This window comes from Amia ocellicauda, chromosome 14 (genome assembly GCF_036373705.1).
Source record: "Amia ocellicauda isolate fAmiCal2 chromosome 14, fAmiCal2.hap1, whole genome shotgun sequence".
Classification (NCBI taxonomy): Eukaryota; Metazoa; Chordata; class Actinopteri; order Amiiformes; family Amiidae; genus Amia; species Amia ocellicauda.
In genome coordinates, this window is record NC_089863.1 from 24957074 (window position 1) to 24985050 (window position 27977).

Here is a 27977-nt window from a genome sequence, read left to right on the forward strand (position 1 = left end):
CCGTGAAAAATAAACGTCATTTCCATAACATTTCCACAAACTTCAGGAAGGAGTATTTCATTTATGTGTAGAAACGTACGCTTCTTATAAATGTATTAGCAACAGGGAAATGGAAATAAGTAAGCATTCCTTATGTTTTGAAACCAGGAAACAAAGAAGAAACAATTCCTTGTTTTCTGAGAACTGAAAACTGAAATAAGTAACCATTCCTTATTTTATGAGATCCAGGAAACAAGGAAGGAATAAGTAGCCATTGCTTGTTTCTTCATGAGTCTAGAAACAGAAAAAAATACTTATTTCATTAAAAAAACAGGCAAACTGAAAAAGTAACCAACAACAAAACGTAGCAATCAGTAACCATCACTGTATTTGGAAAATTGGGAAACAGAAATAAGGAATAAGTAACCATTTCTTATTTTTTGGGAAACCGTGTTTCAGAAATAATAAACTATGTACATGTTCTTTGTTGAAAATCTGAAACCAGGAATAAGTGTCTATTACTTATTTCGTGTAAAACAGGGACAAATATAAAAAATTGTAATCATTACTTATTGAAAAAAAATGGAAACAAATGAATGAGAAACCATTACTTATTGATCAAAAGACATCAATCAGACATATAAAACAAGTAAACATTAACAAGAAATATGTATCCATAATTCATTTATTGAGAAATCTTGAAAAAAATTGAAATATTTAATCATTACTTATTTTGAGAAATCACAAATAAGTAACACGTAAGCATTACTTAATTTTTGAAACGTAAGCAATAAGAAATAAGGAATTAGTAACCATTACTAATTTTTTTAATAAATAAGGAATAAGGAATCAACTTCACGGAGGTGTCTGATAAGCTGACAATGCGTTGCACCTGGACGTGAGCCTCCGCGTCTGCAGCCTACAGCAAAAAAAGTGAGCTGCACTGCCGAGACTGGCACACAAACGCCTGGAGACTGGAGAATGCGGGCATCAATCCCGCTACCTCTCACATGCTAAGCGAGCGCTCTACCACCTGAGCTAATTCCCCTGCCCTCAGATGTAAAGCCCACTTCTTCAGTCTTTACATGGAACGTCGAGAGTAAGTTCGTTCCTGTGCTTCAGGCAAGCTTGCATCCAACTGTGGACAACTTACTTTCCACTGTGACAGCCACTATGCCACAATACAAAAAGGATTGTCAGGAGCAAAACTTTCAAACTGACAGAAAACTTCAAGGCCTGTCGTGTGACTTGATTTACATGAGCTACAGAAACGTTCTTGAACATATGTATATAACTAAGGATTCATTGAGGTCGGCGTAGCGCATTCGCCTTTCTGAAACATGAAGGGCCAGGGCTCTCTCTTGTTGACGACTGCGTGGCCTAATGAATAAGGCGTCTGACTTCGGATCAGAAGATTGAGGGTTCGAGTCCCTTCGTGGTTGTCTTTTATGTTACGATGACGAAGTGGTGTCTCTCTCCTTTCTGGAGACGTTTAGAAGGGCCACTTGGTGTTCCAATGTTGCAGACAGCAGTGCTATGTTTGATAACCCTACCACAAACAGGTGATGCCCTGCACCTTGTATAGGGGTTATTCTTCACCAGCGAAATAATCCTTCTGCCACAGTTGTTTTCCGTTGCCTTTTGGTGTTCCTGAGCTGACCAGTGCGTTCTTTCTTTTGAAGAAGTTGCCAAAAAGTAGATTTTTCCACAGCCAATGTTTTTGCTATCTCTCTGACCGGTTTGTTTTTGATTTCTAAGGCAAAACTGAAGACAAAACGCTACAAGAACAAAGAGGCACTACTAAAGACAGCTGAAGGCCTTGCAGAGCATCACCAGGGACTAAACCCAGCATCTGGTGATGGCTATGGGTTCCACACTTCAACATTCATTGACTGCAAAGGATCTGCAACCAAGTATTGAAACTAACAATTTAATTCAGGATTATGTTACTTTGTCCAAATACTTTTGAGCACCTAAAATTGGGGGGACACATATAGAAATGGATGTTAGTACCCTCAAATTAAAGATGAAAGACTACACTTAAAGAATATCTGGATTGTTTCCTTTGAAATCCATTGTGGTGTTGTACAGATCCAAAATGATGACAATTGTGTCACTGTCCAAATATTCATGGATCTAATTGTAGGTATGTTTTTCTTTTAAAATAGATTTTCTTTGTCTTTTAATGTTTATTCTTTTAAATGTACAATCAGTATCCTGTATTATGTTTTGTACTTAATCTATGTTACCTTCAGTCCTTTGCTGTAAATGCTTTGGCAATACTTGCATAACCTCGCCATGCCAATACAGCCCTTCTGAATTAGAATTTCACAAAACCGTATTCAATTATAATAATATTTGTTGTCAATGTAAATATATGACAAAATAAACCATTACTGTTACTATGATTATGATGCAGCTGTGTTGATTATTATTCTGGACTGACAACTGAAAGGTTGTTGGTTCAAAATCCTGTGTAGAGCACACTTTTACCAGATTGGGCGTTTTGCTCCATATTACCCAGTGAGACCATGCTAATATAATTTGCGTAACACACCGTACATATTGGGACAATGTAATAATTTCAGGCTAGTTGGTCATTAAGAAAAAGTGAAATAAAACGTACAGCCTTTTACATACATTAAAAATACTAGTATTATTATTGTTATAATCAAGCCTAATGAAAACAAATAATAAGCAGAGGAAAATAAACTAATGTGTGTAAGTAATTACAGTATTGTATCTACATGTGCCAGTGAGCATGCATGATGAATTAAAACAGACATAAATGAACAAACTGTAGCTTATCTAATAATGGCATAAACATCATACCGGTGTCTAGTATTATTATTATTATTATTATGATTATGATTATTATTATTATTGTTATTATTATTATTACTGTGATTATTATTATTATGATGATTATTATTATTATACCAGACAGGTATGAGATGGCTTATCATTGTAGTACACCAAGTAAAAAATAGGTTCAACACCATATATAATTTGTTTACGGAAAATAAATATATTATTAAATAGTAGCGTAATATTCATCGCGGTACTCATCTGAAACTGAAAACAAAAAACAACATAACTTTATATAAAGCATAACATGCTTACATGAAGTGTAAGAGGAAATGGCTGTCTTATAATCCGCTTGTTTTTATTTTACTCCTGGAATTGCAAAGTTTTCTTGCCATTCCTTTGGTGTGTTTTTTTTTCCACCAGACCATTTTGTAACTAATTCTGTATCCTCCTCCATGTTCAAGAACAGGTCGTACAGAAGTAGAAAGTGTCAACACGTGTGGAAAGTCAATGAATGAGTCTACAGCATGCATGTCATGTAAATAGACTACAAACAAATTGGCGATTTTACTAAAGCTTAATGGAAGACACCATGTTACATGTAGCTTTATTGCTAACCTTGAAAAATAAACGTCATTTCCATAACATTTCCACAAACTTCAGGAAGGAGTATTTCATTTATGTGTAGAAACGTACGCTTCTTATAAATGTATTAGCAACAGGGAAATGGAAATAAGTAAGCATTCCTTATGTTTTGACAACCGGGAAACAAAGAAGAAACAATTCCTTGTTTTCTGAGAACTAAAAACTGAAATAAGTAACCATTCCTTATTTTCTGAGATCCAGGAAACAAACAAGGAATAAGTAGCCATTGCTTGTTTCTTCATGAGTCTAGAAACAGAAAAAAATACGTATTTCATTAAAAAAACAGGCAAACTGAAAAAGTAACCAACAAGAAAACGTAGCAATCAGTAACCATCACTGTATTTGGAAAATTGGGAAACAGAAATAAGGAATAAGTAACCATTTCTTATTTTTTGGGAAACCGTGTTTCAGAAATAATAAACTATGTACATGTTCTTTGTTGAAAATCTGAAACCAGGAATAAGTGTCTATTACTTATTTCGTGTAAAACAGGGACAAATATAAAAAATTGTAATCATTACTTATTGAAAGAAAATGGAAATAAGGAATGAGAAACCATTACTTATTGATCAAAAGACATCAATCAGACATAAAAAACAAGTAAACACTAACAAGAAATATGTATCCATAATTCATTTATTGAGAAATCTTGAAAAAAATTGAAATATTTAATCATTACTTATTTTGAGAAATCACAAATAAGTAACACGTAAGCATTACTTAATTTTTGAAACGTAAGCAATAAGAAATAAGGAATTAGTAACCATTACTCATTTTTTTTATAAATAAGGAATAAGGAATCAACTTCACGGAGGTGTCTGATAAGCTGACAATGCGTTGCACCTGGACGTGAGCCTCCACGTGTGCAGCCTAAATCAAGAAAAGTAAGCTGCACTGCCGAGACTGGCACACAAACGCCTGGAGACTGGAGAATGTAGGCATCGATCCTGCTACCTCTCACATGCTAAACGAGCGCTCTACCACCTGAGCTAATTCCCCTGACCTCAGAGATAATGCCCACTTCTTCAGTCTTTACATGGAACGTCGAGAGTAAGTTCGTTCCTGTGCTTCAGGCAAGCTTGCATCCAACTGTGGACAACTTACTTTCCACTGTGACAGCCACTATGCCACAATACAAAAATGATTGTCAGGAGCAAAACTTTCAAACTGACAGAAAACTTCAAGGCCTGTCGTGTGACTTGATTTACATGAGCTACAGAAACGTTCTTGAACATATGTATATAACTAAGGATTCATTGAGGTCGGCGTGGCGCTTTCGCCTTCCTGAAACATGAAGGGCCGTGTCCCTGTACTGTTGAGGACTGCGTGGCCTAATGGATAAGGCGTCTGACTTCGGATCAGAAGATTGAGGGTTCGAGTCCCTTCGTGGTCGTCTTCTATGTTACGATGACGAAGTTGTGTCTCTCTCCTTTCTGGAGACATTTAGAAGGGCCATTTGGTGTTCTAATGTTGCAGAAAGCAATGGTATGTTTGATAACCCTACCACAAACAGTTGATGCCCTGCACCTCGTATAGGGGTTATTCTTCACCAGCGAAATAATCCTTCTGTCTTCTGCCACAGTTGTTTTCCGTTGCCTCTTGGTGTCCTGAGCTCACCAGTGCGTTATTTCTTTTGAAGAAGTTGCCAAATAGTAGATTTTTCCACAGCCAATGTTTTTGCTATCTCTCTCTCACCGGTTTGTTTTGATTTCTAAGGCAAAACTGAAGACAAAACGCCACAAGAACAAAGAGGCACTACTAAAGACAGCTGAAGGCCTTGCAGAGCATCACCAGGGACTAAACCCAGCATCTGGTGATGGCTATGGGTTCCACACTTCAACATTCATTGACTGCAAAGGATCTGCAACCAAGTATTGAAACTAACAATTTAATTCAGGATTATGTTACTTTGTCCAAATACTTTTGAGCACCTAAAATTGGGGGGACACATATAGAAATGGATGTTAGTACCCTCAAATTAAAGATGAAAGACTACACTTAAAGAATATCTGGATTGTTTCCTTTGAAATCCATTGTGGTGTTGTACAGATCCAAAATGATGACAATTGTGTCACTTTCCAAATATTCATGGATCTAATTGTAGGTATGTTTTTCTTTTAAAATACATTTTCTTTGTCTTTTAATGTTTATTCTTTTAAATGTACAATCAGTATCCTGTATTATGTTTTGTACTTAATCTATGTTACCTTCAGTCCTTTGCTGTAAATGCTTTGGCAATACTTGCATAACCTCGCCATGCCAATACAGCCCTTCTGAATTAGAATTTCACAAAACCGTATTCAATTATAATAATATTTGTTGTCAATGTAAATATATGACAAAATAAACCATTACTGTTACTATGATTATGATGCAGCTGTGTTGATTATTATTCTGGACTGACAACTGAAAGGTTGTTGGTTCAAAATCCTGTGTAGAGCACACTTTTACCAGATTGGGCGTTTTGCTCCATATTACCCAGTGAGACCATGCTAATATAATTTGCGTAACACACCGTACATATTGGGACAATGTAATAATTTCAGGCTAGTTGGTCATTAAGAAAAAGTGAAATAAAACGTACAGCCCTTTACATACATTAAAAATACTAGTATTATTATTGTTATAATCAAGCCTAATGAAAACAAATAATAAGCAGAGGAAAATAAACTAATGTGTGTAAGTAATTACAGTATTGTATCTACATGTGCCAGTGAGCATGCATGATGAATTAAAACAGACATAAATGAACAAACTGTAGCTTATCTAATAATGGCATAAACATCATACCGGTGTCTAGTATTATTATTATTATTATTATGATTATGATTATTATTATTATTGTTATTATTATTATTACTGTGATTATTATTATTATGATGATTATTATTATTATACCAGACAGGTATGAGATGGCTTATCATTGTAGTACACCAAGTAAAAAATAGGTTCAACACCATATATAATTTGTTTACGGAAAATAAATATATTATTAAATAGTAGCGTAATATTCATCGCGGTACTCATCTGAAACTGAAAACAAAAAACAACATAACTTTATATAAAGCATAACATGCTTACATGAAGTGTAAGAGGAAATGGCTGTGTTGTAATCCGGTCGTTTATATTTTACTCCTGGAATTGCAAAGTCTTCTTGCAATTCCTTAGGTGTGTTTTTTTTCCACGAGACCATTTTGTAACTAATTCTGTATCCTCCTCCATGTTCAAGAACAGGTCGTACAGAAGTAGAAAGTGTCAACACGTGTGGAAAGTCAATGAATGAGTCTACAGCATGCATGTCATGTAAATAGACTACAAACAAATTGGCAATTTTACTAAAGCTTAATGGAAGACACCATGTTACATGTAGCTTTATTGCTAACCGTGAAAAATAAACGTCATTTCCATAACATTTCCACAAACTTCAGGAAGGAGTATTTCATTTATGTGTAGAAACGTACGCTTCTTATAAATGTATTAGCAACAGGGAAATGGAAATAAGTAAGCATTCCTTATGTTTTGAAACCAGGAAACAAAGAAGAAACAATTCCTTGTTTTCTGAGAACTGAAAACTGAAATAAGTAACCATTCCTTATTTTATGAGATCCAGGAAACAAGGAAGGAATAAGTAGCCATTGCTTGTTTCTTCATGAGTCTAGAAACAGAAAAAAATACTTATTTCATTAAAAAAACAGGCAAACTGAAAAAGTAACCAACAACAAAACGTAGCAATCAGTAACCATCACTGTATTTGGAAAATTGGGAAACAGAAATAAGGAATAAGTAACCATTTCTTATTTTTTGGGAAACCGTGTTTCAGAAATAATAAACTATGTACATGTTCTTTGTTGAAAATCTGAAACCAGGAATAAGTGTCTATTACTTATTTCGTGTAAAACAGGGACAAATATAAAAAATTGTAATCATTACTTATTGAAAAAAAATGGAAACAAATGAATGAGAAACCATTACTTATTGATCAAAAGACATCAATCAGACATATAAAACAAGTAAACATTAACAAGAAATATGTATCCATAATTCATTTATTGAGAAATCTTGAAAAAAATTGAAATATTTAATCATTACTTATTTTGAGAAATCACAAATAAGTAACACGTAAGCATTACTTAATTTTTGAAACGTAAGCAATAAGAAATAAGGAATTAGTAACCATTACTAATTTTTTTAATAAATAAGGAATAAGGAATCAACTTCACGGAGGTGTCTGATAAGCTGACAATGCGTTGCACCTGGACGTGAGCCTCCGCGTCTGCAGCCTACAGCAAAAAAAGTGAGCTGCACTGCCGAGACTGGCACACAAACGCCTGGAGACTGGAGAATGCGGGCATCAATCCCGCTACCTCTCACATGCTAAGCGAGCGCTCTACCACCTGAGCTAATTCCCCTGCCCTCAGATGTAAAGCCCACTTCTTCAGTCTTTACATGGAACGTCGAGAGTAAGTTCGTTCCTGTGCTTCAGGCAAGCTTGCATCCAACTGTGGACAACTTACTTTCCACTGTGACAGCCACTATGCCACAATACAAAAAGGATTGTCAGGAGCAAAACTTTCAAACTGACAGAAAACTTCAAGGCCTGTCGTGTGACTTGATTTACATGAGCTACAGAAACGTTCTTGAACATATGTATATAACTAAGGATTCATTGAGGTCGGCGTAGCGCATTCGCCTTTCTGAAACATGAAGGGCCAGGGCTCTCTCTTGTTGACGACTGCGTGGCCTAATGAATAAGGCGTCTGACTTCGGATCAGAAGATTGAGGGTTCGAGTCCCTTCGTGGTTGTCTTTTATGTTACGATGACGAAGTGGTGTCTCTCTCCTTTCTGGAGACGTTTAGAAGGGCCACTTGGTGTTCCAATGTTGCAGACAGCAGTGCTATGTTTGATAACCCTACCACAAACAGGTGATGCCCTGCACCTTGTATAGGGGTTATTCTTCACCAGCGAAATAATCCTTCTGCCACAGTTGTTTTCCGTTGCCTTTTGGTGTTCCTGAGCTGACCAGTGCGTTCTTTCTTTTGAAGAAGTTGCCAAAAAGTAGATTTTTCCACAGCCAATGTTTTTGCTATCTCTCTGACCGGTTTGTTTTTGATTTCTAAGGCAAAACTGAAGACAAAACGCTACAAGAACAAAGAGGCACTACTAAAGACAGCTGAAGGCCTTGCAGAGCATCACCAGGGACTAAACCCAGCATCTGGTGATGGCTATGGGTTCCACACTTCAACATTCATTGACTGCAAAGGATCTGCAACCAAGTATTGAAACTAACAATTTAATTCAGGATTATGTTACTTTGTCCAAATACTTTTGAGCACCTAAAATTGGGGGGACACATATAGAAATGGATGTTAGTACCCTCAAATTAAAGATGAAAGACTACACTTAAAGAATATCTGGATTGTTTCCTTTGAAATCCATTGTGGTGTTGTACAGATCCAAAATGATGACAATTGTGTCACTGTCCAAATATTCATGGATCTAATTGTAGGTATGTTTTTCTTTTAAAATAGATTTTCTTTGTCTTTTAATGTTTATTCTTTTAAATGTACAATCAGTATCCTGTATTATGTTTTGTACTTAATCTATGTTACCTTCAGTCCTTTGCTGTAAATGCTTTGGCAATACTTGCATAACCTCGCCATGCCAATACAGCCCTTCTGAATTAGAATTTCACAAAACCGTATTCAATTATAATAATATTTGTTGTCAATGTAAATATATGACAAAATAAACCATTACTGTTACTATGATTATGATGCAGCTGTGTTGATTATTATTCTGGACTGACAACTGAAAGGTTGTTGGTTCAAAATCCTGTGTAGAGCACACTTTTACCAGATTGGGCGTTTTGCTCCATATTACCCAGTGAGACCATGCTAATATAATTTGCGTAACACACCGTACATATTGGGACAATGTAATAATTTCAGGCTAGTTGGTCATTAAGAAAAAGTGAAATAAAACGTACAGCCTTTTACATACATTAAAAATACTAGTATTATTATTGTTATAATCAAGCCTAATGAAAACAAATAATAAGCAGAGGAAAATAAACTAATGTGTGTAAGTAATTACAGTATTGTATCTACATGTGCCAGTGAGCATGCATGATGAATTAAAACAGACATAAATGAACAAACTGTAGCTTATCTAATAATGGCATAAACATCATACCGGTGTCTAGTATTATTATTATTATTATTATGATTATGATTATTATTATTATTGTTATTATTATTATTACTGTGATTATTATTATTATGATGATTATTATTATTATACCAGACAGGTATGAGATGGCTTATCATTGTAGTACACCAAGTAAAAAATAGGTTCAACACCATATATAATTTGTTTACGGAAAATAAATATATTATTAAATAGTAGCGTAATATTCATCGCGGTACTCATCTGAAACTGAAAACAAAAAACAACATAACTTTATATAAAGCATAACATGCTTACATGAAGTGTAAGAGGAAATGGCTGTCTTATAATCCGCTTGTTTTTATTTTACTCCTGGAATTGCAAAGTTTTCTTGCCATTCCTTTGGTGTGTTTTTTTTTCCACCAGACCATTTTGTAACTAATTCTGTATCCTCCTCCATGTTCAAGAACAGGTCGTACAGAAGTAGAAAGTGTCAACACGTGTGGAAAGTCAATGAATGAGTCTACAGCATGCATGTCATGTAAATAGACTACAAACAAATTGGCGATTTTACTAAAGCTTAATGGAAGACACCATGTTACATGTAGCTTTATTGCTAACCTTGAAAAATAAACGTCATTTCCATAACATTTCCACAAACTTCAGGAAGGAGTATTTCATTTATGTGTAGAAACGTACGCTTCTTATAAATGTATTAGCAACAGGGAAATGGAAATAAGTAAGCATTCCTTATGTTTTGACAACCGGGAAACAAAGAAGAAACAATTCCTTGTTTTCTGAGAACTAAAAACTGAAATAAGTAACCATTCCTTATTTTCTGAGATCCAGGAAACAAACAAGGAATAAGTAGCCATTGCTTGTTTCTTCATGAGTCTAGAAACAGAAAAAAATACGTATTTCATTAAAAAAACAGGCAAACTGAAAAAGTAACCAACAAGAAAACGTAGCAATCAGTAACCATCACTGTATTTGGAAAATTGGGAAACAGAAATAAGGAATAAGTAACCATTTCTTATTTTTTGGGAAACCGTGTTTCAGAAATAATAAACTATGTACATGTTCTTTGTTGAAAATCTGAAACCAGGAATAAGTGTCTATTACTTATTTCGTGTAAAACAGGGACAAATATAAAAAATTGTAATCATTACTTATTGAAAGAAAATGGAAATAAGGAATGAGAAACCATTACTTATTGATCAAAAGACATCAATCAGACATAAAAAACAAGTAAACACTAACAAGAAATATGTATCCATAATTCATTTATTGAGAAATCTTGAAAAAAATTGAAATATTTAATCATTACTTATTTTGAGAAATCACAAATAAGTAACACGTAAGCATTACTTAATTTTTGAAACGTAAGCAATAAGAAATAAGGAATTAGTAACCATTACTCATTTTTTTTATAAATAAGGAATAAGGAATCAACTTCACGGAGGTGTCTGATAAGCTGACAATGCGTTGCACCTGGACGTGAGCCTCCACGTGTGCAGCCTAAATCAAGAAAAGTAAGCTGCACTGCCGAGACTGGCACACAAACGCCTGGAGACTGGAGAATGTAGGCATCGATCCTGCTACCTCTCACATGCTAAACGAGCGCTCTACCACCTGAGCTAATTCCCCTGACCTCAGAGATAATGCCCACTTCTTCAGTCTTTACATGGAACGTCGAGAGTAAGTTCGTTCCTGTGCTTCAGGCAAGCTTGCATCCAACTGTGGACAACTTACTTTCCACTGTGACAGCCACTATGCCACAATACAAAAATGATTGTCAGGAGCAAAACTTTCAAACTGACAGAAAACTTCAAGGCCTGTCGTGTGACTTGATTTACATGAGCTACAGAAACGTTCTTGAACATATGTATATAACTAAGGATTCATTGAGGTCGGCGTGGCGCTTTCGCCTTCCTGAAACATGAAGGGCCGTGTCCCTGTACTGTTGAGGACTGCGTGGCCTAATGGATAAGGCGTCTGACTTCGGATCAGAAGATTGAGGGTTCGAGTCCCTTCGTGGTCGTCTTCTATGTTACGATGACGAAGTTGTGTCTCTCTCCTTTCTGGAGACATTTAGAAGGGCCATTTGGTGTTCTAATGTTGCAGAAAGCAATGGTATGTTTGATAACCCTACCACAAACAGTTGATGCCCTGCACCTCGTATAGGGGTTATTCTTCACCAGCGAAATAATCCTTCTGTCTTCTGCCACAGTTGTTTTCCGTTGCCTCTTGGTGTCCTGAGCTCACCAGTGCGTTATTTCTTTTGAAGAAGTTGCCAAATAGTAGATTTTTCCACAGCCAATGTTTTTGCTATCTCTCTCTCACCGGTTTGTTTTGATTTCTAAGGCAAAACTGAAGACAAAACGCCACAAGAACAAAGAGGCACTACTAAAGACAGCTGAAGGCCTTGCAGAGCATCACCAGGGACTAAACCCAGCATCTGGTGATGGCTATGGGTTCCACACTTCAACATTCATTGACTGCAAAGGATCTGCAACCAAGTATTGAAACTAACAATTTAATTCAGGATTATGTTACTTTGTCCAAATACTTTTGAGCACCTAAAATTGGGGGGACACATATAGAAATGGATGTTAGTACCCTCAAATTAAAGATGAAAGACTACACTTAAAGAATATCTGGATTGTTTCCTTTGAAATCCATTGTGGTGTTGTACAGATCCAAAATGATGACAATTGTGTCACTTTCCAAATATTCATGGATCTAATTGTAGGTATGTTTTTCTTTTAAAATACATTTTCTTTGTCTTTTAATGTTTATTCTTTTAAATGTACAATCAGTATCCTGTATTATGTTTTGTACTTAATCTATGTTACCTTCAGTCCTTTGCTGTAAATGCTTTGGCAATACTTGCATAACCTCGCCATGCCAATACAGCCCTTCTGAATTAGAATTTCACAAAACCGTATTCAATTATAATAATATTTGTTGTCAATGTAAATATATGACAAAATAAACCATTACTGTTACTATGATTATGATGCAGCTGTGTTGATTATTATTCTGGACTGACAACTGAAAGGTTGTTGGTTCAAAATCCTGTGTAGAGCACACTTTTACCAGATTGGGCGTTTTGCTCCATATTACCCAGTGAGACCATGCTAATATAATTTGCGTAACACACCGTACATATTGGGACAATGTAATAATTTCAGGCTAGTTGGTCATTAAGAAAAAGTGAAATAAAACGTACAGCCCTTTACATACATTAAAAATACTAGTATTATTATTGTTATAATCAAGCCTAATGAAAACAAATAATAAGCAGAGGAAAATAAACTAATGTGTGTAAGTAATTACAGTATTGTATCTACATGTGCCAGTGAGCATGCATGATGAATTAAAACAGACATAAATGAACAAACTGTAGCTTATCTAATAATGGCATAAACATCATACCGGTGTCTAGTATTATTATTATTATTATTATGATTATGATTATTATTATTATTGTTATTATTATTATTACTGTGATTATTATTATTATGATGATTATTATTATTATACCAGACAGGTATGAGATGGCTTATCATTGTAGTACACCAAGTAAAAAATAGGTTCAACACCATATATAATTTGTTTACGGAAAATAAATATATTATTAAATAGTAGCGTAATATTCATCGCGGTACTCATCTGAAACTGAAAACAAAAAACAACATAACTTTATATAAAGCATAACATGCTTACATGAAGTGTAAGAGGAAATGGCTGTCTTATAATCCGCTTGTTTTTATTTTACTCCTGGAATTGCAAAGTTTTCTTGCCATTCCTTTGGTGTGTTTTTTTTTCCACCAGACCATTTTGTAACTAATTCTGTATCCTCCTCCATGTTCAAGAACAGGTCGTACAGAAGTAGAAAGTGTCAACACGTGTGGAAAGTCAATGAATGAGTCTACAGCATGCATGTCATGTAAATAGACTACAAACAAATTGGCGATTTTACTAAAGCTTAATGGAAGACACCATGTTACATGTAGCTTTATTGCTAACCTTGAAAAATAAACGTCATTTCCATAACATTTCCACAAACTTCAGGAAGGAGTATTTCATTTATGTGTAGAAACGTACGCTTCTTATAAATGTATTAGCAACAGGGAAATGGAAATAAGTAAGCATTCCTTATGTTTTGACAACCGGGAAACAAAGAAGAAACAATTCCTTGTTTTCTGAGAACTAAAAACTGAAATAAGTAACCATTCCTTATTTTCTGAGATCCAGGAAACAAACAAGGAATAAGTAGCCATTGCTTGTTTCTTCATGAGTCTAGAAACAGAAAAAAATATGTATTTCATTAAAAAAACAGGCAAACTGAAAAAGTAACCAACAAGAAAACGTAGCAATCAGTAACCATCACTGTATTTGGAAAATTGGGAAACAGAAATAAGGAATAAGTAACCATTTCTTATTTTTTGGGAAACCGTGTTTCAGAAATAATAAACTATGTACATGTTCTTTGTTGAAAATCTGAAACCAGGAATAAGTGTCTATTACTTATTTCGTGTAAAACAGGGACAAATATAAAAAATTGTAATCATTACTTATTGAAAGAAAATGGAAATAAGGAATGAGAAACCATTACTTATTGATCAAAAGACATCAATCAGACATAAAAAAACAAGTAAACACTAACAAGAAATATGTATCCATAATTCATTTATTGAGAAATCTTGAAAAAAATTGAAATATTTAATCATTACTTATTTTGAGAAATCACAAATAAGTAACACGTAAGCATTACTTAATTTTTGAAACGTAAGCAATAAGAAATAAGGAATTAGTAACCATTACTCATTTTTTTTATAAATAAGGAATAAGGAATCAACTTCACGGAGGTGTCTGATTAGCTGACAATGCGTTGCACCTGGACGTGAGCCTCCACGTGTGCAGCCTAAATCAAGGAAAGTAAGCTGCACTGCCGAGACTGGCACACAAACGCCTGGAGACTGGAGAATGTAGGCATCGATCCTGCTACCTCTCACATGCTAAACGAGCGCTCTACCACCTGAGCTAATTCCCCTGACCTCAGAGATAATGCCCACTTCTTCAGTCTTTACATGGAACGTCGAGAGTAAGTTCGTTCCTGTGCTTCAGGCAAGCTTGCATCCAACTGTGGACAACTTACTTTCCACTGTGACAGCCACTATGCCACAATACAAAAATGATTGTCAGGAGCAAAACTTTCAAACTGACAGAAAACTTCAAGGCCTGTCGTGTGACTTGATTTACATGAGCTACAGAAACGTTCTTGAACATATGTATATAACTAAGGATTCATTGAGGTCGGCGTGGCGCATTCGCCTTCCTGAAACATGAAGGGCCGTGTCCCTGTACTGTTGAGGACTGCGTGGCCTAATGGATAAGGCGTCTGACTTCGGATCAGAAGATTGAGGGTTCGAGTCCCTTCGTGGTCGTCTTCTATGTTACGATGACGAAGTTGTGTCTCTCTCCTTTCTGGAGACATTTAGAAGGGCCACTTGGTGTTCTAATGTTGCAGAAAGCAATGGTATGTTTGATAACCCTACCACAAACAGTTGATGCCCTGCACCTCGTATAGGGGTTATTCTTCACCAGCGAAATAATCCTTCTGTCTTCTGCCACAGTTGTTTTCCGTTGCCTCTTGGTGTCCTGAGCTCACCAGTGCGTTATTTCTTTTGAAGAAGTTGCCAAATAGTAGATTTTTCCACAGCCAATGTTTTTGCTATCTCTCTCTCACCGGTTTGTTTTGATTTCTAAGGCAAAACTGAAGACAAAACGCCACAAGAACAAAGAGGCACTACTAAAGACAGCTGAAGGCCTTGCAGAGCATCACCAGGGACTAAACCCAGCATCTGGTGATGGCTATGGGTTCCACACTTCAACATTCATTGACTGCAAAGGATCTGCAACCAAGTATTGAAACTAACAATTTAATTCAGGATTATGTTACTTTGTCCAAATACTTTTGAGCACCTAAAATTGGGGGGACACATATAGAAATGGATGTTAGTACCCTCAAATTAAAGATGAAAGACTACACTTAAAGAATATCTGGATTGTTTCCTTTGAAATCCATTGTGGTGTTGTACAGATCCAAAATGATGACAATTGTGTCACTTTCCAAATATTCATGGATCTAATTGTAGGTATGTTTTTCTTTTAAAATACATTTTCTTTGTCTTTTAATGTTTATTCTTTTAAATGTACAATCAGTATCCTGTATTATGTTTTGTACTTAATCTATGTTACCTTCAGTCCTTTGCTGTAAATGCTTTGGCAATACTTGCATAACCTCGCCATGCCAATACAGCCCTTCTGAATTAGAATTTCACAAAACCGTATTCAATTATAATAATATTTGTTGTCAATGTAAATATATGACAAAATAAACCATTACTGTTACTATGATTATGATGCAGCTGTGTTGATTATTATTCTGGACTGACAACTGAAAGGTTGTTGGTTCAAAATCCTGTGTAGAGCACACTTTTACCAGATTGGGCGTTTTGCTCCATATTACCCAGTGAGACCATGCTAATATAATTTGCGTAACACACCGTACATATTGGGACAATGTAATAATTTCAGGCTAGTTGGTCATTAAGAAAAAGTGAAATAAAACGTACAGCCCTTTACATACATTAAAAATACTAGTATTATTATTGTTATAATCAAGCCTAATGAAAACAAATAATAAGCAGAGGAAAATAAACTAATGTGTGTAAGTAATTACAGTATTGTATCTACATGTGCCAGTGAGCATGCATGATGAATTAAAACAGACATAAATGAACAAACTGTAGCTTATCTAATAATGGCATAAACATCATACCGGTGTCTAGTATTATTATTATTATTATTATGATTATGATTATTATTATTATTGTTATTATTATTATTACTGTGATTATTATTATTATGATGATTATTATTATTATACCAGACAGGTATGAGATGGCTTATCATTGTAGTACACCAAGTAAAAAATAGGTTCAACACCATATATAATTTGTTTACGGAAAATAAATATATTATTAAATAGTAGCGTAATATTCATCGCGGTACTCATCTGAAACTGAAAACAAAAAACAACATAACTTTATATAAAGCATAACATGCTTACATGAAGTGTAAGAGGAAATGGCTGTCTTATAATCCGCTTGTTTTTATTTTACTCCTGGAATTGCAAAGTTTTCTTGCCATTCCTTTGGTGTGTTTTTTTTTCCACCAGACCATTTTGTAACTAATTCTGTATCCTCCTCCATGTTCAAGAACAGGTCGTACAGAAGTAGAAAGTGTCAACACGTGTGGAAAGTCAATGAATGAGTCTACAGCATGCATGTCATGTAAATAGACTACAAACAAATTGGCGATTTTACTAAAGCTTAATGGAAGACACCATGTTACATGTAGCTTTATTGCTAACCTTGAAAAATAAACGTCATTTCCATAACATTTCCACAAACTTCAGGAAGGAGTATTTCATTTATGTGTAGAAACGTACGCTTCTTATAAATGTATTAGCAACAGGGAAATGGAAATAAGTAAGCATTCCTTATGTTTTGACAACCGGGAAACAAAGAAGAAACAATTCCTTGTTTTCTGAGAACTAAAAACTGAAATAAGTAACCATTCCTTATTTTCTGAGATCCAGGAAACAAACAAGGAATAAGTAGCCATTGCTTGTTTCTTCATGAGTCTAGAAACAGAAAAAAATATGTATTTCATTAAAAAAACAGGCAAACTGAAAAAGTAACCAACAAGAAAACGTAGCAATCAGTAACCATCACTGTATTTGGAAAATTGGGAAACAGAAATAAGGAATAAGTAACCATTTCTTATTTTTTGGGAAACCGTGTTTCAGAAATAATAAACTATGTACATGTTCTTTGTTGAAAATCTGAAACCAGGAATAAGTGTCTATTACTTATTTCGTGTAAAACAGGGACAAATATAAAAAATTGTAATCATTACTTATTGAAAGAAAATGGAAATAAGGAATGAGAAACCATTACTTATTGATCAAAAGACATCAATCAGACATAAAAAACAAGTAAACACTAACAAGAAATATGTATCCACAATTCATTTATTGAGAAATCTTGAAAAAAATTGAAATATTTAATCATTACTTATTTTGAGAAATCACAAATAAGTAACACGTAAGCATTACTTAATTTTTGAAACGTAAGCAATAAGAAATAAGGAATTAGTAACCATTACTCATTTTTTTTATAAATAAGGAATAAGGAATCAACTTCACGGAGGTGTCTGATTAGCTGACAATGCGTTGCACCTGGACGTGAGCCTCAACGTGTGCAGCCTAAATCAAGGAAAGTAAGCTGCACTGCCAAGACTGGCACACAAATGCCTGGAGACTGGAGAATGCAGGCATCGATCCTGCTACCTCTCACATGCTAAACGAGCGCTCTACCACCTGAGCTAATTCCCCTGACCTCAGAGATAATGCCCACTTCTTCAGTCTTTACATGGAACGTCGAGAGTAAGTTCGTTCCTGTGCTTCAGGCAAGCTTGCATCCAACTGTGGACAACTTACTTTCCACTGTCACAGCCACTATGCCACAATACAAAAATGATTGTCAGGAGCAAAACTTTCAAACTGACAGAAAACTTCAAGGCCTGTCGTGTGACTTGATTTACATGAGCTACAGAAACGTTCTTGAACATATGTATATAACTAAGGATTCATTCAGGTCGGCGTAGCACATTCGCCTTTCTGAAACATGAAGGGCCGGGGCTCTCCCTTGTTGATGACTGCGTGGCCTAATGGATAAGGCGTCTGACTTCGGATCAGAAGATTGAGGGTTCGAGTCCCTTTGTGGTCGTCTTCTATGTTACGATGACGAAGTTGTGTCTCTCTCCTTTCTGGAGACGTTTAGAAGGGCTACTTGGTGTTCTAATGTTGCAGAAAGCAATGGTATGTTTGATAACCCTACCACAAACAGTTGATGCCCTGCACCTCGTATAGGGGTTATTCTTCACCAGCGAAATAATCCTTCTGTCTTCTGCCACAGTTGTTTTCCGTTGCCTCTTGGTGTCCTGAGCTCACCAGTGCGTTATTTCTTTTGAAGAAGTTGCCAAATAGTAGATTTTTCCACAGCCAATTTTTTTGCTATCTCTCTGACCGGTTTGTTTTGATTTCTAAGGCAAAACTGAAGACAAAACGCCACAAGAACAAAGAGGCACTACTAAAGACAGCTGAAGGCCTTGCAGAGCATCACCAGGGACTAAACCCAGCATCTGGTGATGGCTATGGGTTCCACACTTCAACATTCATTGACTGCAAAGGATCTGCAACCAAGTATTGAAACTAACAATTTAATTCAGGATTATGTTACTTTGTCCAAATACTTTTGAGCACCTAAAATTGGGGGGACACATATAGAAATGGATGTTAGTACCCTCAAATTAAAGATGAAAGACTACACTTAAAGAATATCTGGATTGTTTCCTTTGAAATCCATTGTGGTGTTGTACAGATCCAAAATGATGACAATTGTGTCACTGTCCAAATATTCATGGATCTAATTGTAGGTATGTTTTTCTTTTAAAATACATTTTCTTTGTCTTTTAATGTTTATTCTTTTAAATGTACAATCAGTATCCTGTATTATGTTTTGTACTTAATCTATGTTACCTTCAGTCCTTTGCTGTAAATGCTTTGGCAATACTTGCATAACCTCGCCATAGGAATACAGCCCTTCTGAATTAGAATTTCACAAAACCGTATTCAATTATAATAATATTTGTTGTCAATGTAAATATATGACAAAATAAACCATTACTGTTACTATGATTATGATGCAGCTGTGTTGATTATTATTCTGGACTGACAACTGAAAGGTTGTTGGTTCAAAATCCTGTGTAGAGCACACTTTTACCAGATTGGGCGTTTTGCTCCATATTACCCAGTGAGACCATGCTAATATAATTTGCGTAACACACCGTACATATTGGGACAATGTAATAATTTCAGGCTAGTTGGTCATTAAGAAAAAGTGAAATAAAACGTACAGCCCTTTACATACATTAAAAATACTAGTATTATTATTGTTATAATCAAGCCTAATGATAACAAATAATAAGCGGAGGAAAAAAAAAACTAATGTGTGTAAGTAATTACAGTACTGTATCTACATGTGCCAGTGAGCATGCATGATGAATTAAAACAGACATAAATGAACAAACTGTAGCTTATCTAATAATGACATAAACATCATACCGGTGTCTAGTATTATTATTATTATTATTATTATTATTATGATTATGATTATTATTATTATTGTTATTATTATTATTACTGTGATTATTATTATTATGATGATTATTATTATTATACCAGACAGGTATGAGATGGCTTATCATTGTAGTACACCAAGTAAAAAATAGGTTCAACACCATATATAATTTGTTTACGGAAAATAAATATATTATTAAATAGTAGCGTAATATTCATCGTGGTACTCATCTGAAACTGAAAACAAAAAACAACATATCTTTATATAAAGCATAACATGCTTACATGAAGTGTAAGAGGAACTGGCTGTCTTGTAATCCGGTTGTTTATATTTTACTCCTGGAATTGCAAAGTCTTCTTGCAATTCCTTAGGTGTGTTTTTTTTCCACGAGACCATTCTGTAACTAATTCTGTATCCTCCTCCATGTTCAAGAACAGGTCGTACAGAAGTAGAAAGTGTCAACACATGTGGAAAGTCAATGAATGAGTCTACAGCATGCATGTCATGTAAATAGACTACAAACAAATTGGCGATTTTACTAAAGCTTAATGGAAGACACCATGTTACATGTAGCTTTATTGCTAACCGTGAAAAATAAACGTCATTTCCATAACATTTCCACAAACTTCAGGAAGGAGTATTTCATTTATGTGTAGAAACGTACGCTTCTTATAAATGTATTAGCAACAGGGAAATGGAAATAAGTAAGCATTCCTTATGTTTTGACAACCGAGAAACAAAGAAGAAACAATTCCTTGTTTTCTGAGAACTAAAAACTGAAATAAGTAACCATTCCTTATTTTCTGAGATCCAGGAAACAAACAAGGAATAAGTAGCCATTGCTTGTTTCTTCATGAGTCTAGAAACAGAAAAAAATACTTATTTCATTAAGAAAACAGGCAAACTGAAAAAGTAACCAACAACAAAATGTAGCAATCAGTAACCATCACTGTATTTGGAAAATTGGGAAACAGAAATAAGGAATAAGTAACCATTTCTTATTTTTTGGGAAACCGTGTTTCAGAAATAATAAACTATGTACATGTTCTTTGTTGAAAATCTGAAACCAGGAATAAGTGTCTATTACTTATTTCGTGTAAAACAGGGACAAATATAAAAAATTGTAATCATTACTTATTGAAAGAAAATGGAAATAAGGAATGAGAAACCATTACTTTTTGATCAAAAGACATCAATCAGACATAAAAAACAAGTAAACACTAACAAGAAATACGTATCCATAATTCATTTATTGAGAAATCTTGAAAAAAATTGAAATATTTAATCATTACTTATTTTGAGAAATCACAAATAAGTAACACATAAGCATTACTTAATTTTTGAAACGTAAGCAATAAGAAATAAGGAATTAGTAACCATTACTAATTTTTAAAAAAAATAAGGAATAAGGAATCAACTTCACGGAGGTGTCTGATAAGCTGACAATGCGTTGCACCTGGACGTGAGCCTCCGCGTCTGCAGCCTAAATCAAGGAAAGTAAGCTGCACTGCCAAGACTGGCACACAAATGCCTGGAGACTGGAGAATGCAGGCATCGATCCTGCTACCTCTCACATGCTAAGCGAGCGCTCTACCACCTGAGCTAATTCCCCTGCCCTCAGATGTAAAGCCCACTTCTTCAGTCTTTACATGGAACGTCGAGAGTAAGTTCGTTCCTGTGCTTCAGGCAAGCTTGCATCCAACTGTGGACAACTTACTTTCCACTGTGACAGCCACTATGCCACAATACAAAAATGATTGTCAGGAGCAAAACTTTCAAACTGACAGAAAACTTCAAGGCCTGTCGTGTGACTTGATTTACATGAGCTACAGAAACGTTCATGAACATATGTATATAACTAAGGATTCATTGAGGTCGGCGTGGCGCATTCGCCTTCCTGAAACATGAAGGGCCGTGGCCCTGTACTGTTGAGGACTGCGTGGCCTAATGGATAAGGCGTCTGACTTCGGATCAGAAGATTGAGGGTTCGAGTCCCTTCGTGGTCGTCTTCTATGTTACGATGACGAAGTTGTGTCTCTCTCCTTTCTGGAGACATTTAGAAGGGCCACTTGGTGTTCTAATGTTGCAGAAAACAATGGTATGTTTGATAACCCTACCACAAACAGTTGATGCCCTGCACCTCGTATAGGGGTTATTATTCACCAGCGAAATAATCCTTCTGTCTTCTGCCACAGTTGTTTTCCGTTGCCTCTTGGTGTCCTGAGCTCACCAGTGCGTTATTTCTTTTGAAGAAGTTGCCAAATAGTAGATTTTTCCACAGCCAATGTTTTTGCTATCTCTCTCTCACCGGTTTGTTTTGATTTCTAAGGAAAAACTGAAGACAAAACGCCACAAGAACAAAGAGGCACTACTAAAGACAGCTGAAGGCCTTGCAGAGCATCACCAGGGACTAAACCCAGCATCTGGTGATGGCTATGGGTTCCACACTTCAACATTCATTGACTGCAAAGGATCTGCAACCAAGTATTGAAACTAACAATTTAATTCAGGATTATGTTACTTTGTCCAAATATTTTTGAGCACCTAAAATTGGGGGGACACATATAGAAATGGATGTTAGTACCCTCAAATTAAAGATGAAAGACTACACTTAAAGAATATCTGGATTGTTTCCTTTGAAATCCATTGTGGTGTTGTACAGATCCAAAATGATGACAATTGTGTCACTGTCCAAATATTCATGGATCTAATTGTAGGTATGTTTTTCTTTTAAAATAGATTTTCTTTGTCTTTTAATGTTTATTCTTTTAAATGTACAATCAGTATCCTGTATTATGTTTTGTACTTAATCTATGTTACCTTCAGTCCTTTGCTGTAAATGCTTTGGCAATACTTGCATAACCTCGCCATGCCAATACAGCCCTTCTGAATTAGAATTTCACAAAACCGTATTCAATTATAATAATATTTGTTGTCAATGTAAATATATGACAAAATAAACCATTACTGTTACTATGATTATGATGCAGCTGTGTTGATTATTATTCTGGACTGACAACTGAAAGGTTGTTGGTTCAAAATCCTGTGTAGAGCACACTTTTACCAGATTGGGCGTTTTGCTCCATATTACCCAGTGAGACCATGCTAATATAATTTGCGTAACACACCGAAGATATTGGGACAATGTAATAATTTCAGGCTATTTGGTCATTAAGAAAAAGTAAAATAAAACGTACAGCCCTTTACATACATTAAAAATACTAGTATTATTATTGTTATAATCAAGCCTAATGATAACAAATAATAAACTGAGGAAAATAAACTAATGTGTGTAAGTAATTACAGTAATGTATCTACATGTGCCAGTGAGCATGCATGATGAATTAAAACAGACATAAATGAACAAACTGCAGCTTATCTAATAATGACATAAACATCATACCGGTGTCTAGTATTATTATTATTATGATTGTTATGATGATGATGATGAAGATGATTATTATTATTATTATTATTATTATTATTATTATTATTATTATTATTATTATTATTACTGTGATTATTATTATGATGATGATTATTATTATTATTATAGCAGACAGGTATAAGATGGCTTATCAATGTAGTACACCAAGTAAAAAATAGGTTCAACACCATATATAATTTTTTGAAGGAAAATAAATATATTATCAAATAATAGCGTAATATTCATTGTGGTACTCATCTGAAACTGAAAACAAATAACAACATATCTTTATATAAAGCATAACATGCTTACATGAAGTGTAAGAGGAACTGGCTGTCTTGTAATCCGGTTGTTTTTATTTTACTCCTGGAATTGCAAAGTCTTCTTGCAATTCCTTAGGTGTGTTTTTCTTCCACGAGACCATTTTGTAACTAATTCTGTATCCTCCTCCATGTTCAAGAACAGGTCGTACAGAAGTAGAAAGTGTCAACACATGTGGAAAGTCAATGAATGAGTCTACAGCATGCATGTCATGTAAATAGACTACAAACAAATTGGCGATTTTACTAAAGCTTAATGGAAGACACCATGTTACATGTAGCTTTATTGCTAACCGTAAAAAATAAACGTCATTTCCACAAACTTCAGGAAGGAGTATTTCATTTCTGTGTAGAAACGTACGCTTCTTATAAATGTATTAGCAACAGGGAAACGGAAATAAGTAAGCATTCCTTATGTTTTGACAACCAGGAAACAAAGAAGAAACAATTCCTTGTTTTCTGAGAACTGAAAACTGAAATAAGTAACCATTCCTTTTTTTCTGAGATCCAGGAAACAAAGAAGGAATAGGTAGCCATTGCTTGTTTCTTCATGAGTCTAGAAACAGAATTTTTTTTTTATTTCATTAAAAAAACAGGCAAACTGAAAAAGTAACCAAATACAAAACGTAGCAATCAGTAACCATCACTGTATTTGGAAAATTGGGAAACAGAAATAAGGAATAAGTAACCATTTCTTATTTTTTGGGAAACCGTTTTTTAGAGATAATAAACTATGTACATGTTCTTTGTTGAAAATCTGAAACCAGGAATAAGTGTCTATTACTAATTTCGTGTAAAACAGGGACAAATATAAAAAATTGTAATCATTACTTATTGAAATAAAATAGAAATAATGAATGAGAAACCATTACTTATTGATCAAAAGACATCAATCAGACATAAAAAACAAGTAAACATTAACAAGAAATATGTATCCATAATTCATTTATTGAGAAATCTTGAAAAAAATTGAAATATTTAATAATTACTTATTTTGAGAATCACAAATAAGTAACACGTAAGCATTACTTAATTTTTGAAACGTAAGCAATAAGAAATAAGGAATAAGTAACCATTACTCATTTTTTTTATAAATAAGGAATAAGGAATCAACTTCACAGAGGTGTCTGATAAGATGACAATGCGTTGCACCTGGACGTGAGCCTCCGCGTCTGCAGCCTACAGCAAGAAAAGTGAGCTGCACTGCCGAGACTGGCACACAAATGCCTGGAGACTGGAGAATGCGGGCATCGATCCCGCTACCTCTCACATGCTAAGCGAGCGCTCTACCACCTGAGCTAATTCCCCTGCCCTCAGAGGTAAAGCCCACTTCTTCAGTCTTTACATGGAACGTCGAGAGTAAGTTCATTCCTGTGCTTCAGGCAAGCTTGCATCCAACTGTGGACAACTTACTTTCCACTGTGACAGCCACTATGCCACAATACAAAAATGATTGTCAGGAGCAAAACTTTCAAACTGACAGAAAACTTCAAGGCCTGTCGTGTGACTTGATTTACATGAGCTACAGAAACGTTCTTGAACATATGTATATAACTAAGGATTCATTGAGGTCGGCGTAGCGCATTCGCCTTTCTGAAACATGAAGGGCCGTGGCCCTGCACTATTCAGGACTGTGTGGCCTAATGGATAAGGCGTCTGACTTCGGATCAGAAGATTGAGGGTTCGAGTCCCTTTGTGGTCGTCTTCTATGTTACGATGCCGAAGTGGTGTCTCTCTCCTTTTTGGAGAAGTTTAGAAGGGCCACTTGGTGTTCCAATGTTGCAGACAGCAGTGCTGTGTTTGATAACCCTACCACATACAGGTTATGCCCTGCACCTTGTATAGGGGTTATTCTTCACCAGCGAAATAATCCTTCTGTCTTCTGCCACAGTTGTTTTCCGTTGCCTTTTGGTGTTCCTGAGCTGACCAGTGCGTTCTTTCTTTTGAAGAAGTTGCCAAATAGTAGATTTTTCCACAGCCAATGTTTTTGCTATCTCTCTGACCGGTTTGTTTTGATTTCTAAGGCAAAACTGAAGACAAAACGCCACAAGAACAAAGAGGCACTACTAAAGACAGCTGCAGGCCTTGCAGAGCATCACCAGGGACTAAACACAGCATCTGGTGATGGCTATGGGTTCCACACTTCAACATTCATTATCTGCAAAGGATCTGTAACCAAGTATTGAAACTAACAATTTAATTCAGGATTATGTTACTTTGTCCAAATACTTTTGAGCCCCTAAAATTGGGGGGACACATATAAAAATGGGTGTTAGTACCCTCAAATTAAAGATGAAAGACTACACTTAAAGAATATCTGGATTGTTTCCTTTGAAATCCATTGTGGTGTTGTACAGATCCAAAATGATGACAATTGTGTCACTGTCCAAATATTCATGGACCTAATTGTAGGTATGTTTTTCTTTTAAAATAGATTTTCTTTGTCTTTTAATGTTTATTCTTTTAAATGTACAATCAGTATCCTGTATTATGTTTTGTACTTAATCTATGTTACCTTCAGTCCTTTGCTGTAAATGCTTTGGCAATACTTGCATAACCTCGCCATGCCAATACAGCCCTTCTGAATTAGAATTTCACAAAACCGTATTCAATTATAATAATATTTGTTGTCAATGTAAATATATGACAAAATAAACCATTACTGTTACTATGATTATGATGCAGCTGTGTTGATTATTATTCTGGACTGACAACTGAAAGGTTGTTGGTTCAAAATCCTGTGTAGAGCACACTTTTACCAGATTGGGCGTTTTGCTCCATATTACCCAGTGAGACCATGCTAATATAATTTGCGTAACACACCGTACATATTGGGACAATGTAATAATTTCAGGCTATTTGGTCATTAAGAAAAAGTAAAATAAAACGTACAGCCCTTTACATACATTAAAAATACTAGTATTATTATTGTTATAATCAAGCCTAATGATAACAAATAATAAACGGAGGAAAATAAACTAATGTGTGTAAGTAATTACAGTAATGTATCTACATGTGCCAGTGAGCATGCATGATGAATTAAAACAGACATAAATGAACAAACTGCAGCTTATCTAATAATGACATAAACATCATACCGGTGTCTAGTATTATTATTATTATGATTATTATGATGATGATGATTATTATTATTATTATTATTATTATTATTATTATTATTATGATGATGATTATTATTATTATTATAGCAGACAGGTATAAGATGGCTTATCAATGTATTACACCAAGTAAAAAATAGGTTCAACACCATATATAATTTTTTGAAGGAAAATAAATATATTATCAAATAGTAGCGTATTATTCATTGTGGTACTCATCTGAAACTGAAAACAAAAAACAACATATCTTTATATAAAGCATAACATGCTTACATGAAGTGTAAGAGGAACTGGCTGTCTTGTAATCCGGTTGTTTTTATTTTACTCCTGGAATTGCAAAGTCTTCTTGCAATTCCTTAGGTGTGTTTTTCTTCCACGAGACCATTTTGTAACTAATTCTGTATCCTCCTCCATGTTCAAGAACAGGTCGTACAGAAGTGGAAAGTGTCAACACGTGTGGAAAGTCAATGAATGAGTCTACAGCATGCATGTCATGTAAATAGACTACAAACAAATTGGCGATTTTACTAAAGCTTAATGGAAGACACCATGTTACATGTAGCTTTATTGCTAACCGTAAAAAATAAACGTCATTTCCACAAACTTCAGGAAGGAGTATTTCATTTCTGTGTAGAAACGTACGCTTCTTATAAATGTATTAGCAACAGGGAAACGGAAATAAGTAAGCATTCCTTATGTTTTGACAACCAGGAAACAAAGAAGAAACAATTCCTTGTTTTCTGAGAACTGAAAACTGAAATAAGTAACCATTCCTTTTTTTCTGAGATCCAGGAAACAAAGAAGGAATAGGTAGCCATTGCTTGTTTCTTCATGAGTCTAGAAACAGAATTTTTTTTTTATTTCATTAAAAAAACAGGCAAACTGAAAAAGTAACCAAATACAAAACGTAGCAATCAGTAACCATCACTGTATTTGGAAAATTGGGAAACAGAAATAAGGAATAAGTAACCATTTCTTATTTTTTGGGAAACCGTTTTTTAGAGATAATAAACTATGTACATGTTCTTTGTTGAAAATCTGAAACCAGGAATAAGTGTCTATTACTAATTTCGTGTAAAACAGGGACAAATATAAAAAATTGTAATCATTACTTATTGAAATAAAATAGAAATAATGATTGAGAAACCATTACTTATTGATCAAAAGACATCAATCAGACATAAAAAACAAGTAAACATTAACAAGAAATATGTATCCATAATTCATTTATTGAGA

The 27977-nt window shown here is 34.9% G+C and overlaps 10 non-coding genes across 10 annotated transcripts; 8 read left to right on the top strand and 2 right to left on the bottom strand.

Moving 5' to 3' along the window:
• Positions 1–1348: 1348 nt before the first annotated feature.
• On the top strand, positions 1349–1421 carry trnar-ucg (transfer RNA arginine (anticodon UCG)). The gene has a single exon. It is a non-coding gene; the product is annotated as a tRNA-Arg (tRNA).
• A 3331-nt stretch (positions 1422–4752) lies between these two features.
• trnar-ucg (transfer RNA arginine (anticodon UCG)) lies at positions 4753–4825 on the top strand. Its single transcript has one exon. It is a non-coding gene; the product is annotated as a tRNA-Arg (tRNA).
• A 3337-nt stretch (positions 4826–8162) lies between these two features.
• On the top strand, positions 8163–8235 carry trnar-ucg (transfer RNA arginine (anticodon UCG)). Its single transcript has one exon. It is a non-coding gene; the product is annotated as a tRNA-Arg (tRNA).
• A 3331-nt stretch (positions 8236–11566) lies between these two features.
• trnar-ucg (transfer RNA arginine (anticodon UCG)) lies at positions 11567–11639 on the top strand. Its single transcript has one exon. It is a non-coding gene; the product is annotated as a tRNA-Arg (tRNA).
• Positions 11640–14978: 3339 nt separating this feature from the next.
• trnar-ucg (transfer RNA arginine (anticodon UCG)) lies at positions 14979–15051 on the top strand. The gene has a single exon. It is a non-coding gene; the product is annotated as a tRNA-Arg (tRNA).
• Positions 15052–18389: 3338 nt separating this feature from the next.
• trnar-ucg (transfer RNA arginine (anticodon UCG)) lies at positions 18390–18462 on the top strand. Its single transcript has one exon. It is a non-coding gene; the product is annotated as a tRNA-Arg (tRNA).
• Positions 18463–21414: 2952 nt separating this feature from the next.
• trnaa-agc (transfer RNA alanine (anticodon AGC)) lies at positions 21415–21487 on the bottom strand. The gene has a single exon. It is a non-coding gene; the product is annotated as a tRNA-Ala (tRNA).
• A 321-nt stretch (positions 21488–21808) lies between these two features.
• trnar-ucg (transfer RNA arginine (anticodon UCG)) lies at positions 21809–21881 on the top strand. The gene has a single exon. It is a non-coding gene; the product is annotated as a tRNA-Arg (tRNA).
• A 2976-nt stretch (positions 21882–24857) lies between these two features.
• On the bottom strand, positions 24858–24930 carry trnaa-agc (transfer RNA alanine (anticodon AGC)). Its single transcript has one exon. It is a non-coding gene; the product is annotated as a tRNA-Ala (tRNA).
• A 321-nt stretch (positions 24931–25251) lies between these two features.
• On the top strand, positions 25252–25324 carry trnar-ucg (transfer RNA arginine (anticodon UCG)). The gene has a single exon. It is a non-coding gene; the product is annotated as a tRNA-Arg (tRNA).
• The last annotated feature ends 2653 nt before the right edge of the window (positions 25325–27977 follow it).